Source organism: Dermacentor variabilis, chromosome 2 (genome assembly GCF_050947875.1).
Source record: "Dermacentor variabilis isolate Ectoservices chromosome 2, ASM5094787v1, whole genome shotgun sequence".
NCBI lineage: Eukaryota > Metazoa > Arthropoda > Arachnida > Ixodida > Ixodidae > Dermacentor > Dermacentor variabilis.
Genome location: NC_134569.1, coordinates 202,932,518 through 202,945,543, shown reverse-complemented (window position 1 = coordinate 202,945,543; position 13,026 = coordinate 202,932,518). Strand labels below are relative to the sequence as shown.

General features: G+C 49.7%; 1 protein-coding gene across 3 annotated transcripts in view; it reads right to left on the bottom strand.

Moving 5' to 3' along the window:
* LOC142573044 (calcitonin gene-related peptide type 1 receptor-like) overlaps nt 1-13,026 on the bottom strand; it is a 198,325-nt gene that overhangs the window by 50,960 nt on the left and 134,339 nt on the right. The gene's annotated exons all lie outside the window — the stretch shown is intronic.

Below are 13,026 nucleotides of genomic sequence, written 5' to 3'. Positions count from 1 at the left end.
TTTTCGCTTGGTAGTTTTCTAAGTCGCTCAGTTATGGCATGTATCGACACTCGGGGATTGACCAGGATCGGGCAGATACGCCGTGACAGGTTACCTGCCTTGATACAGCCACTTGTCCGAGTGGTTTACTATTCGGGCACACAATAATTGGTGCATACCCAGGTGCACAAGTTGTGGCCTGAAAGCGGTTACATACAGACCTACAATATCTTAACGTTAATGCTGATCTACCGCTGCCCAATTTATGCCTGGATCCCGCATCAGCATGCCATCTCTCCCCGACCCAATAACATATTACATGCCATTGAAAAACTGCATTTCAAATAAACGAGTGATCGCATGAGTACTTTCATGCGTGTTAGCATGAAAAAAAAAAACAGTGTAAACTGTGTAAAAACTGTGTAAACTGGTACTGTAAATATTTCTCTCCTTTCAATTCAATCCCTTGCGTTGTATGCTTGTAGAATGTGTTTTTTATGTATTTATATTATCCTTCAATGTACCTCATATGATTCAATGTATTTCATATTTCATATGCACTTCTTTTCTTTGAACGTATTTACATTACTGTATGAACGTATTCCCTCCTGCCTGGGTCACAAGTTGGCCTGCAGTATTCTGTAAATAAAATAAATAAAAAATAAAGTAAAAATATATTTCCTTGAACGTGCTAGTTCCATTAAAAAATATCCTGTTCGAGGTCTTGTTTTCTTGAAATCACTTGTCGAGTGCTACGAATCTGAGCCAAGTAGTAATGCGAAAACATATAGCTCATGAGGCGGAAAATCGCGTGACCACACGATGGTGCAAAAAGGCGACGAACCCCCACCTTTGGTGGAATTGGAACCCACCGCCTTCGGTGTAAATTAAGGCGAAGTTATTTAAGGCGCAGTTTTTATGGGTACTTTCCTTTTAAAAATAAATTATGGGTTTTTACGTGCTAAAACCACTTTCTGATTAGGAGGCTCGCCGTAGCGGGGAACTCCGAAAATTTGGACGACCTGGGGTTCCTTAACGTGCACCTAAATCGAAGTACACAAATGTTTTCACCCCCATCGAAATGCGGCCGCAGCGGCCGGAATTCTATCCCGCGTCGTCGTGCTTAGCAGCCCAACACCATAGCCACTAAGCAACCACGGCGGGTTATATTTAATTAAGGCACTCGAACCCACGACCTTCGTGGGAAGTCTAGTCGCGACCTTTGGTGGTAGTCGAACCCACGATCTTCGGTGTTAATCAGGGCGAAGTTCGTTAAGCCGAAGGTAATTATGGTACAGTTACTTAAAGCTTACGGACCCCCCACCTTTCTTGGTAGTCGAACCCTCGATCATTGGTGTTAGCTAAGACGAAGTTAAGAGAACTGAAAGAGCCTAGGCATCGTGCTATAGTCGCAATGCTTTCGCATTCACCCACGTAAGGCGTCAGTAAGTGCTACTTCAATATCTATATTTTTGTTGCTCGCAAGTGATCTTTGCCACTGGCCGGACGCCTTCGCGAATAATATGCCCAGAATCAGGATTAGCTGTCATGTGCTCTTAATACGAATTCCAACCTAAGAGCTCCTTGTGACTACAGGTCCTGGATTTCTTGGCACGTGACGTTTCATATATGAAATCGGCGCGTATCCATTGTCAACTTTTTAAGCAACTAAAACGCAGTCACCTTGCTTTGAGATCGCAGAACGTAGGTATCTCTTATCGGATACTTATCGGAGGAGCGGAAGTCTTCACCAGGGAAGACGGATGCACGTTGTGAGACTGTGGTAGACGGTACGCGTACCATTGTATAGAAGGCGAGATTGCAGAAGACATGATATTTTGCATTGAAATGCTGCGCAAGTCCACATTGTGTAAGGAGTGTCTGCTTCAACGGCTAGAACGGAGTCGCTCGGAGGTATCGCGACCCGTCATACGTGCCGTGGGTTGCTGGCATCGGTGACAGCATGGCAAATGTAATCCCGGCAAGGGAGCGCCCGAAGCACAGCCATAGAGAAATTTCAACAAGAGCGGACACTCCCATAAAGCCCAGCGGCCTAATTGACTGTAGCACATCAAGCGGATGGTATTGACTCTTTCCGGTTTCGGTTTTGGGCGCGCGCGTTTTGAACACCAGTTGGTACCCGCCGCGCCGGCTACGCTGTTCGGCCCGGCATTTATTTATTTTATTTTTTTCGCTTCTGCTGAACCTCGCGTGTCCTTGGCGTGGAATCGTTTCATTATTTAGTAGAAATAATTGCGAAACACCTTTACAAGACTCCACCGAATCCGTCAGGTGCAATTTCATAAAGAAAACGCAAGACGCCTTCTGAAATGATGAAATGTTTATTTTGCTGCATATAAATACTCGTTCCGGGCTTCTTCTGCATTCATCCAAAGTTGTAGCACCAGGTAAGCAGCAGTCATTGCCGTACGAAGCTCCACCGGATGCCATCAGCTGAAAGAAAGTAAATTACAAGCATGTATCATTTCCGTATATGGACCTAACAGGAGTATTGCGTGTAGAGGCGAAACGTGCTTAAGTGGTGAATGAGCGGCATTACAGATAAATTCACTTTTCGTACATTTCGCAGCAAGGACTCCTCCCAAACAACGCTATAAAATCTGAACAATACATCCGATTTTCAAGCACCCCTCCCTTCCCGGGCATTATTTCCTGCACTTTAGGTGCACAAATACACGGGTGACTGCTGTTGCGTTTCGCCTGCGACACGCGGTTTTGCCGGCGCGACTGCGGCGGGGCGGCAGACATTTTGGCCCGTGCGGCGTCGCCGCAACGCTCCCCGCCAGGCGTTTCCAGGCATGTTCCGATGCCACGTGTCTTCATGTGCGTGTGTGAGTGTATGTGCCATTGTGCCCGAACCAGGCGATGCGACAGCAGGGGTCATCCTCCCCTTCCAGTCATTGTGCCTGAACCAGGCGATGCGACAGCAGGGGTCATCCTCCCCTTCCAGTCATTGTGCCTGAACCAGGCGATGCGAAAGCAAGGGGTCACCCTCTCCTTCCAGTCATTGTGCCCGAACCAGGCGATGCGAAAGCAAGGGGTCACCCTCTCCTTCCAGTCTTTGTGCCCGACCGGCGGCAGTGTGCGTCACCTTAGCCCATTGTACACTCACGTGCTCGTCTATTGAGGGGTTCCTTCTTGCCCTCAACTGCGAGAGTATAAAAACAGCTGCCCCCGGACGCCAAAAGGAGGGCTCCGATTTCTTCTGTTGAGTAAAGTGCTCTCCCGTCTCTCTACTTCGGTCAACCTGACCGCCAACTCTTTGCGATGTTAAAATAAACAAGTTGTTTTGTTGTTACCAGTCGACTCATGCTTTGCCGGGACCTTCGGATGCTTCCAGTTGTACCCCAGGCCGCCAGGCCAACGCTACCCTTGGGGCTTGCGACCCAGGTACAACCACGGGCGTCAGCGCCGAGTTCCCAACAACCGATCGCACCAGCGGTGCGATCCAAACATCTGGTTGGCAGCGGTGAGATCACCTCCGACTTCAAACAACTGTCTGCCAGCGGTGAGATCGCGACAACGGAGGCCAGCAGCGAAGAGATGCAGTTGACTGTATGCTGAGCAGCTCAACGACGATCCGGGAGCAGTGCAACGAGCCCTGTGTGACGACTGGTTGCCTGCAGCGGAACGACTGCGCTGGACTCTTGGCTGCGAGGTTTGGTGAGTGCGGGACTTTCTTCTTCTGAGCTTTGCCAGGCTTTTGTTAGTGTCAGAAACAGAGCTGGTAATTGTGGTTGTCGTTGCTGCCGGGTTAGTTTGCGGCAAGAAAACAGTAGAGAAAGCAGTAGAGAAAGCAGCATTCAGAGCAGCCATGGATTTGAAGTCGTTGCGCAAACCGAAATTGTTGGAGCTTGCAAGAGAGTTGGGTCTGGATGTCTCAGACAAACTAAGAAAACCTGAACTGCTAAAGGCTATTCTTGAGTTAGAGGCTGAGGATGACGAGCTGTCGGAATGCCTTGAGACCATTGAAGAGAGGGAGACTGCAAAAGAAAAAGAAGAGCGTGAACGTAAAGAACAGAAAGAGCGAGAGCAACAAGAGCGTGACCGTCAACACGCTTTGGAAATGAAGCGTCTTGAGGTAGAGATGGAACGCGCTCGTAATGGAAGTCAGGCACACGGTGCAGGAGAACGCGTATTGTTCAAAATGACTGACCTGATGCGGCCGTTTTTAAGCATGGAGAGGACATTGGTTTGTTCCTGGTTAACTTTGAGCGAACGTGCGAGAAGCAGGGGTTCTCTCGGGAAACGTGGCCACAGCGCTTGCTCACTTTGTTACCCGGCGAGGCGGCCGACGTAGTCGCTCGCTTGGATAGAGAGGAGGCAGAGGATTTCGACAAAGTAAAATCGAGTCTGCTAAAAAAGTACCGGCTGTCTGCGGAAGCGTTCCGTCGGAAGTTTCGGGAAAATGAGAAAGGCAAAAGTGAGTCATATACAGAGTTTGCGTATAGGCTTATGTCAAACATGCAGGAGTGGCTCAAAGAAGAAAAAGCGTTTGGTGACCACGATAAAGTTCTGCAGTGTTTCGGGCTAGAACAGTTTTATAGTCGGTTACCTGAGAACGTGAGGTACTGGGTCTTGGATAGGCCAGACGTTTGTACGGTGGCTAAAGCCGCTGAGCTAGCCGAGGAGTTTGTGACGCGTCGGGCTCGCGGAGCTAAGGACGGTCAAAAGGGTGAATTTGGCTCGAAGTTTGAGAGGCCGAAGTTCACACCCATGAGAGCAAAGGGGAACACGCGTAGTGCGGATGCGAGTGGAAGCAGTGCGACCGAACCTAAGGAGACGGCGGCAGCCGAAGCCGAACGCAGAAAGCGGTTCGAGATGAGGCGAGCGGGCGTTTGTTATACGTGCCAGAAGCCGGGTCACTTTTCGGCGCAGTGTCCGGAAACAACACCAAAAGTTGTGTTTTTTTCAATAGGCAGCACTGACGAGAACATGAAGCTTCTCGAGCCTTACATGCGAGACCTCCTCGTGAACGGGAAAGACTGCCGAGTGCTTCGCGATTCCGCAGCTACGATGGATGTAGTTCACCCGTCTTATGTAGAACCCCATATGTTCACGGGCGAGTGCGCATGGATCAAGCAAGCCGTGGAAGCTCATAGCGTGTGTCTGCCGGTAGCAAAAGTGCTTATTGAAGGACCTTTCGGAGCGCTTGAGACGGAGGCCGCAGTGTCATCTATGCTGCCACCTCAGTACCCGTACCTATTTTCAAACAGGTCCGATCACCTCCTGCGCGAGAAGGGGCTTTTGTTTGGTGAAGCTAGTGTTCAGGCCTTAACCAGATCGAAGGTTCGGGAGCTCGCTGCAAAGGCGGTAGTTGCGGGGCCGACGTTATCAAACAACGAAAAAGGGTCAGAGGCGCAGCAAGCTGATATTCAGAGCACGCCCGAACTGAATAAACTTGAGTCTGTAACGTTAAAGGCGCCAGATACTGGAGAGGAAACGCCCGACACGGGAAAGTTAGAAGAGCTATCTACTGATTTGCTCATCGCGCCTACGTCAGACGGACTGGATAGGTTGCTAAAAGTCAGCCGGTCGGCTTTGATAGCCGAGCAAGAGAAGGATGGTAGCCTAGAAAACATACGCTGCAATGTCAAAGAAGGTATCGCCAGGAAAACTGCGCGTTTTGTGGAAAGAGGTGGAGTCCTGTACCGGAAGTATCTAGACCGCCGAGGAGTGGAGTTCGATCAGCTGATCGTGCCTCAATGCTATCGTCAGGATCTGTTGCGCTTGTCACACGGGGGTTCATGGTCCGGACACCTAGGAGTTAAGAAAACTAAGGACCGTCTCTTGCAAGAGTACTATTGGCCAGGGTGTTTTCGGGACGCAGACCACTTCGTGAGGTCATGTGACACCTGTCAGCGGGTGGGCAAACCAGGGGACAAATCGAGGGCGCCGTTGAAATTGGTACCTATCATTACGGAGCCTTTTAGACGGCTCGTTATTGATACAGTGGGACCTCTGCCGGTAACAGCCACGGGGTACAGACACATTTTGACTGTGATCTGCCCAGCGACAAAGTTCCCTGAAGCAGTGCCGCTTAAAGAACTCAGCTCAGTTGAGATAGTTAATGCACTACTGTCCATATTTGCGCGAGTTGGTTTCCCTGCGGAAATCCAATCAGATCAGGGCACAGTGTTTACTAGCGCTTTGACGACAACTTTTCTCGAAAGGTGTGGGGTAAAGCTGTTACACAGCTCAGTGTACCACCCACAGTCGAATTCCGTTGAGAAGCTCCACTCCGTCATGAAGCGCGTGTTGAGAGCCTTGTGTTTTGAACATCAAACTGACTGGGAGCTGTGTCTGCCTGGGGTGATGTTTGCATTAAGAACCGCGCCGCATGCGGCTACGGGGTTTTCGCCAGCTGAACTGGTGTACGGTCGCTCGCTTCGATCTCCGCTTCGCATGCTTCGAGAATCGTGGGAAGGTAGGGGCGACGACCCAGTCGTGGTGGAGTACGTACTTAAGCTCCTCGAACGCTTAAGAAGGGCACAGGAGTTGTCAGGTGAAGCAATGACAAAGGCCCAGCAGAGGGCCAAGGTTTATTATGATCGGACAGCCAGGGCCCGTCGTTTTGAGGTGGGCGATGAGGTCATGATATTGCGCACATCGCTAAACAACAAACTAGACGTGCAGTGGGAGGGCCCAGCACGAATTGTTCAGAAACTGTCGGACGTTAACTACGTGGTAAGTCTGCCAGGAAAGCGGAAAGCACAGCAAGTTTACCACTGTAATCTGCTCAAACCTTATAGACAAAGGGAAGCAGTCGTGTGCATGATGGTAAACGTTCCTGAAGAGCTTCCGGTCGAGCTTCCGGGACTAGGCTCAGTCACGAACAGGGAAGACACCGGTCAAGTCATTAGTGACTTAGTCAGTGGAGCATCGCTGTCGCCGGAACAGAAAACCGAACTACACCAGCTCTTACAAGAGTTTCAAGGTCTGTTCTCTGAGAGGCCTGGTAGGACTTCTGTACTTACTCATGATATAGAACTTACCTCCCCAGAGCCAGTACGATCCAAGGCGTATCGGGTGTCACCCCGCCAGAGCGATATTATGGAGGCGGAGGTAAAGAAAATGCTACAGCTCGGTGTTATTGAGGCAGGTGAGAGTGATTATACCTCCCCTTTGATTTTAGTTGAGGTACCGGGCAAGGAACCTCGTCCTTGCGTCGACTACCGCAGGCTTAATTCCTTCACTAAAGATCAAATTTATCCGATCCCTAACATCGAGGAGCGCCTTGAGAAAGTTAGTAGCGCTCAGTTTATTTCCACCCTAGATCTTGTCAGGGGTTATTGGCAGGTTCCACTTACAGAAGAGGCTAGTAGGTATGCGGCGTTCATTTCACCAATGGGAACATTCCGTCCTAAAGTGTTGAGTTTTGGTTTGAAGAACGCGCCATACTGTTTTTCAAGCCTCATGGATAAAGTGTTGCGGGGACAGCAAGAATTCGCTTTACCGTATCTAGACGACGTAGCGATATTCTCCGCATCCTGGTCTGAGCATATGGCACACTTGCGGGCAGTGCTAACCCGCCTGCGCGAAGCGGGCTTGACAGTAAAGGCTCCTAAGTGCCAGTTAGCACAGGCCGAGGTTGTCTACCTCGGTCACGTGATTGGTCAGGGTCGTCGCCGCCCCTCTGAAATAAAGGTGGGCGCTGTGCGAGACTTTCCGCAACCACGCACGAAGACCGATATTCGGTCGTTCTTAGGTGTCGCCGGCTACTATCAGAGGTACATCCCCAGGTACTCTGATATCGCGGCTCCCCTGACAGATGCTCTAAGAAAGTCAGAGCCTCAAACAGTCGTCTGGAACGAGACAAAGGAAAGAGCTTTTAGCGCCCTAAAGAGTGCCCTAACAAGCCAGCCTGTGCTACGATCACCAGACTATACAAAAGGGTTCATTGTTCAGTGCGATGCTAGTGAGCGAGGCATGGGCGTTGTACTGTGCCAACGGGAAAATGGAGAAGTAGAACACCCCGTCCTGTATGCTAGTCGTAAGCTGACCAGTCGTGAGCAGGCGTATAGCGCCACCGAGAAAGAGTGTGCATGTCTCGTGTGGGCCGTTCAGAAATTGTCATGCTATCTAGCCGGCTCGAGGTTTATCATTGAGACGGATCACTGCCCTCTCCAATGGCTGCAGACCATCTCTCCCAAAAATGGCCGCCTCCTGCGCTGGAGCCTCGCTTTACAACAATATTCCTTTGAGGTGCGTTACAAAAAGGGGAGTCTCAACGGTAACGCCGATGGCTTAAGTCGAAGCCCCTAACGTAGGAATCAGCCTCAAAATTGTTTGTTACTGATGTTTTTCTTCCTGAGGCAGGAATTTTTTTAACATATTGCTTTTGTTTAGTGTTTCAAAGTGATGATATGCTTTCTAGTGCAATTTTCCAATTTGTGGACGCGTTCTGAGTGATGCTAGACTACTGTAAGGAACTAGGCAGTGGTATAAAAAGGGGAAAGAGCCTGGCAGGGCTTAGTGAGGGTTGTGCCGTGCTTGCTGACTGAGCGGTTGAGTTTCAGCGTAGTTCTAACGCTTGCCGGGAACGAGAACAAAAATGTGAACTCTCCCGAAGTCACTTTGCAGTGTCCCGTGCGAACCTGAACGAGAGAACGAGGCCTTCTCTGTGCGCTGCGCTCAAGAAACGTCGAGGGACGCCCGACTTCGGTTATGAGCATCATCGAGCGACATCCCTCCGGACAGCGGATGCAGTCCCCTGTCCATCGGGATCTCCTTCCCCCGGCGGGGCGGTCTGTTGCGTTTCGCCTGCGACACGCGGTTTTGGCGGCGCGACTGCGGCGGGGCGGCAGACATTTTGGCCCGTTCGGCGTCGCCGCAACGCTCCCCGCCAGGCGTTTCCAGGCGTTTCCAGGCATGTTCCGATGCCACGTGTCTTCATGTGCGTGTGTGAGTGTATGTGCCATTGTGCCCGAACCAGGCGATGCGACAGCAGGGGTCATCCTCCCCTTCCAGTCATTGTGCCTGAACCAGGCGATGCGACAGCAGGGGTCATCCTCCCCTTCCAGTCATTGTGCCTGAACCAGGCGATGCGAAAGCAAGGGGTCACCCTCTCCTTCCAGTCATTGTGCCCGAACCAGGCGATGCGAAAGCAAGGGGTCACCCTCTCCTTCCAGTCTTTGTGCCCGACCGGCGGCAGTGTGCGTCACCTTAGCCCATTGTACACTCACGTGCTCGTCTATTGAGGGGTTCCTTCTTGCCCTCAACTGCGAGAGTATAAAAACAGCTGCCCCCGGACGCCAAAAGGAGGGCTCCGATTTCTTCTGTTGAGTAAAGTGCTCTCCCGTCTCTCTACTTCGGTCAACCTGACCGCCAACTCTTTGCGATGTTAAAATAAACAAGTTGTTTTGTTGTTACCAGTCGACTCATGCTTTGCCGGGACCTTCGGATGCTTCCAGTTGTACCCCAGGCCGCCAGGCCAACGCTACCCTTGGGGCTTGCGACCCAGGTACAACCACGGGCGTCAGCGCCGAGTTCCCAACAACCGATCGCACCAGCGGTGCGATCCAAACACTGCGCGTTTCCAAAACAACTTGGCCTCCGTCGACGCGATGGTACGCCAAGTACACGAAGGTGGCTACAACACAGGCTCAGCCAGACCATGTTACACACTCGCACAATGCCTCCTAGTCGCACTCAAGACAGATTTGTGGGTGCAAAGCCTGTTTTCAGTCGCTCAGAATACATAAATGTCATGTTCTTGAGCTCCTCCGTGTTATCTTTTACGCGTCCTGCCGGCGCATGCAACACTCCCGTGTTATCACTCTCAGCAATCGCTCGTCGCGTTTTCGACAAGCGTGAGTACCTACATAAGGTATATGTTGTTGCAGGGCTATAAAATGTCTTACAAACTTGTGCCACTAAAATTCAGTACATGCAAAACTAACTCACTATGGCCGGCTTGCTTTTCTGCTAACCGCTTCATAACTCCAGACACGGCGAGCAAGCCTCAAGGTATCCCAAGAAGTTACCAAATAAATTACAATACTTTTCTTTCGGGTCAGAGAATGCGTCGCGAACTTCTACCAGTAAGATTCAGTACACTCGAAACTAACTGCGGCACACAGCCGAGCTGCTTTTCGCTTACTGCGCCACTACACACTAAACATTTTTACACCCTTATGGGTGTTAAGAGGGGTGCTTTCTGCATTCACACCCACGTCCACACCCATTTAGCACCCTTTTCGGTCACAACACCCTATCACAAGTGTATACCACACATAAGGTGCGACTTTGCTAGAAGAAGGGTGTTAAATCAACGACTGAAGGGTGTTGAACGCATTGATGCATAAACCTAAGTAACGTGTACACGTTCACGCATTGAGCAAGGTGTGTATGTATTGCATTTTTAATGCGAAAGCATTTTATGGCCTTTCAGGTAGGAAAGATGGCGTTCTCCGCAACAACCATCCATACGGGACCCTGCTCATGCCAATCTTGTCATTTCCCTTGAAAGCATTCAGAACCGCGCCGCCCTTTTATTCTCTCAAATTATTCACGTCATTCTAGCGTCACGTCCATGAAAAGAACACTAGGTCAACCTGACCTTTGGTTACGTCGTAGGTACCTTCGTCTCTGTATTTTTCATAGAATATGGTACCTTAACCCTTCTCTTAAAGGGACACTAAAGGTTACTATTAAGTCAACGTGGACTGTTGAAATACCATCACATAAACCTCGAAACGCTTGTTTCGTGCCAAGGAGAGACTTATTTTAAGAGAAAATGCGTTCTGAAGTGTCCGCGTACCTCTAGCGCAGTTCAATTCGTCCGCCCTCCGATCGAGGAGTACTGACATCATGGTCTCATAGTGACGTCGCGCCATCGGTGAGTAGGACGGCGTCCGCAGACGGCGCTACGGCTTTTCTGCGCAAAACGCAAACGCGCGGCCAGAAACAGAGCCAAGACAGAGCCGACAGCAGAGCGAAAGCGGGAGTATGGTGGCTAGCGGAAGGAGAAACGAATTACGTCCCACATTACGTCCCACGGCACACGGAGAGTCCGTTTTCGTTAAACTATAGGCTGCGGCGAGCTCGCAGCGTGGTCGGCGTGGTCTGTGAGAAGTGACGAGCCTTTTCGCACTCGCAACAGGGCATAAAAAGTGCGAATCGACGCAAAACTCGGCCTAGAAACGTGCTTCGCCACAGCCAGGGCTCAATACGACCCAAGCTGGCACGACCCAGATGTCGTTTCCCGCACCGCCACCAGGCGCCGCTACTATACCTCAAACTCCAGCGCAAGACACCCATAAGCTGGTACTTCATTCTATGACGCAAACTTCGACGCACGTCGCAATGGACCCTGACACCGACACATTGGCTCGCGATGGTGGGCTCAACTTCAGCGATTTGAGCACCGGCGAGCGCGACCTGCTGCTGAGGGCTCGCACTGCCGGCGTCGTTGCGTACTACGACGGCGGCCTCGACACCGGTTCTCCGGAGCGGGAAAGCAACGAGGGCTTCCCACGACATCACATGGACGCGGCATTCTCGCTGCTTGTTCCAAATGAAAGTTTCGCGAGCCAGCAGAACCCTCACAGCACGACGCGATCACGAAACTACTGAAACTTCAAAGCGTGCGCGGCGCAGAGTCGAGCGCGCAGAGACGAGCGAAAACGAAACCGTTCGATCACCCATACTACTCAAGGGTAACGTCAAAATGTTATTTTTTCTTTGAATCGAATAGACGTAGACAAGTAGCATTTTTTTCCGTCTTATAATCGAATGAAATTATATTTTAGTACGAGTAGTTGAGTATTAGTAACACAAATTATGAGGAGTGCTTTCGTCATCGGGCTAGTACCGGAATGTCGCTGGGGGGTCTCAAATCGTGTCATGCATTTACCTCAATTTCTCGGTTACTAAAGCTCTGTTCGCGATTATATTGACGCCTTAGACGTTCTAGAACATTGCTCCACCACTTTAACTTGAGTTTCTGGTAACCTTTAGTGTCCCTTTAAAGAAAATATTTTCACCCCACCAAGTTATATCTCTTCTCACATGGACCATCAACACAAAATTCATGTGCCATTCTTCCTTTTTGCCAACAACAGCCACTGAATGAAACCGCCTTTCCGCCTCCACAGTCTCAATTTGTGACACCACTAATTCAACATCGCTGTTCAAAGTGTCTTACAGTTTGATTTTCTATTCTTGCCCTGCAGTGCAAATATTGTATACTTTCGCCCCTTCTTTCTGTTGTATCTACTAGGCCTTGAAAGTATGTATAATAAAGCAATAAAATGTGACGTCATCAGCGTCTTGTATGACGTCAGTAGTGATACAGAAGGTAGTAAATAGAACAACGTTAATTATAAGCAATTATGGGTAAATAATGTGTATTAGGGTGGAATAAATTCGGTTAAGGTTCGTACAAACTGTAGCAAGGTGGACTGCGGCAGATGAAGGTAGGATTGTAAAGGACACGTGACAATGTAGGACGTATCACGGTCACGTGATAATTGCAAGTGTACATCCATGAAGTCATTAAATTTTCGCATTCCTAAGTGACTGTCGATCTTTTTCTAGGATTCTGATGTTACTGGCATGACGGCCACTCCAAGATGTATCATTGAGAAAATGTACGCACTTTCACTTACAATTTAATTATCACTATATTTTGTGCTCACAATTATATTATCATGCAATTAAACACTTCTAAGGCAAACTGCAATAGCAGAATGAAAACGCGCGAGCAACGTGCACAATTCTGGACGAATGTTTCGGTGTCCTTAAAAGCCCAACAAAAAATGGCGAAATTAAAGAAGCTGTGTGGATACATTGCTGAACAAACAGGGACGTGCTGTTTGACGAGCCTCTGCTGTACAATGGCATCAACGCACAATTTGCTTGGTGAAGCCATAACGAAGACATCTATAGCGGCGAGATCACGCTGGAAGTTCTCAAATCCGAATCTCCATGTACCTTGCCTAAGTTATTCAGAGTTTTACTAAGCTACTGGTCTGCTTTCTAAGCGCATCCTCGGACACAGTTTGTAAGGCTCAGCCTATATAT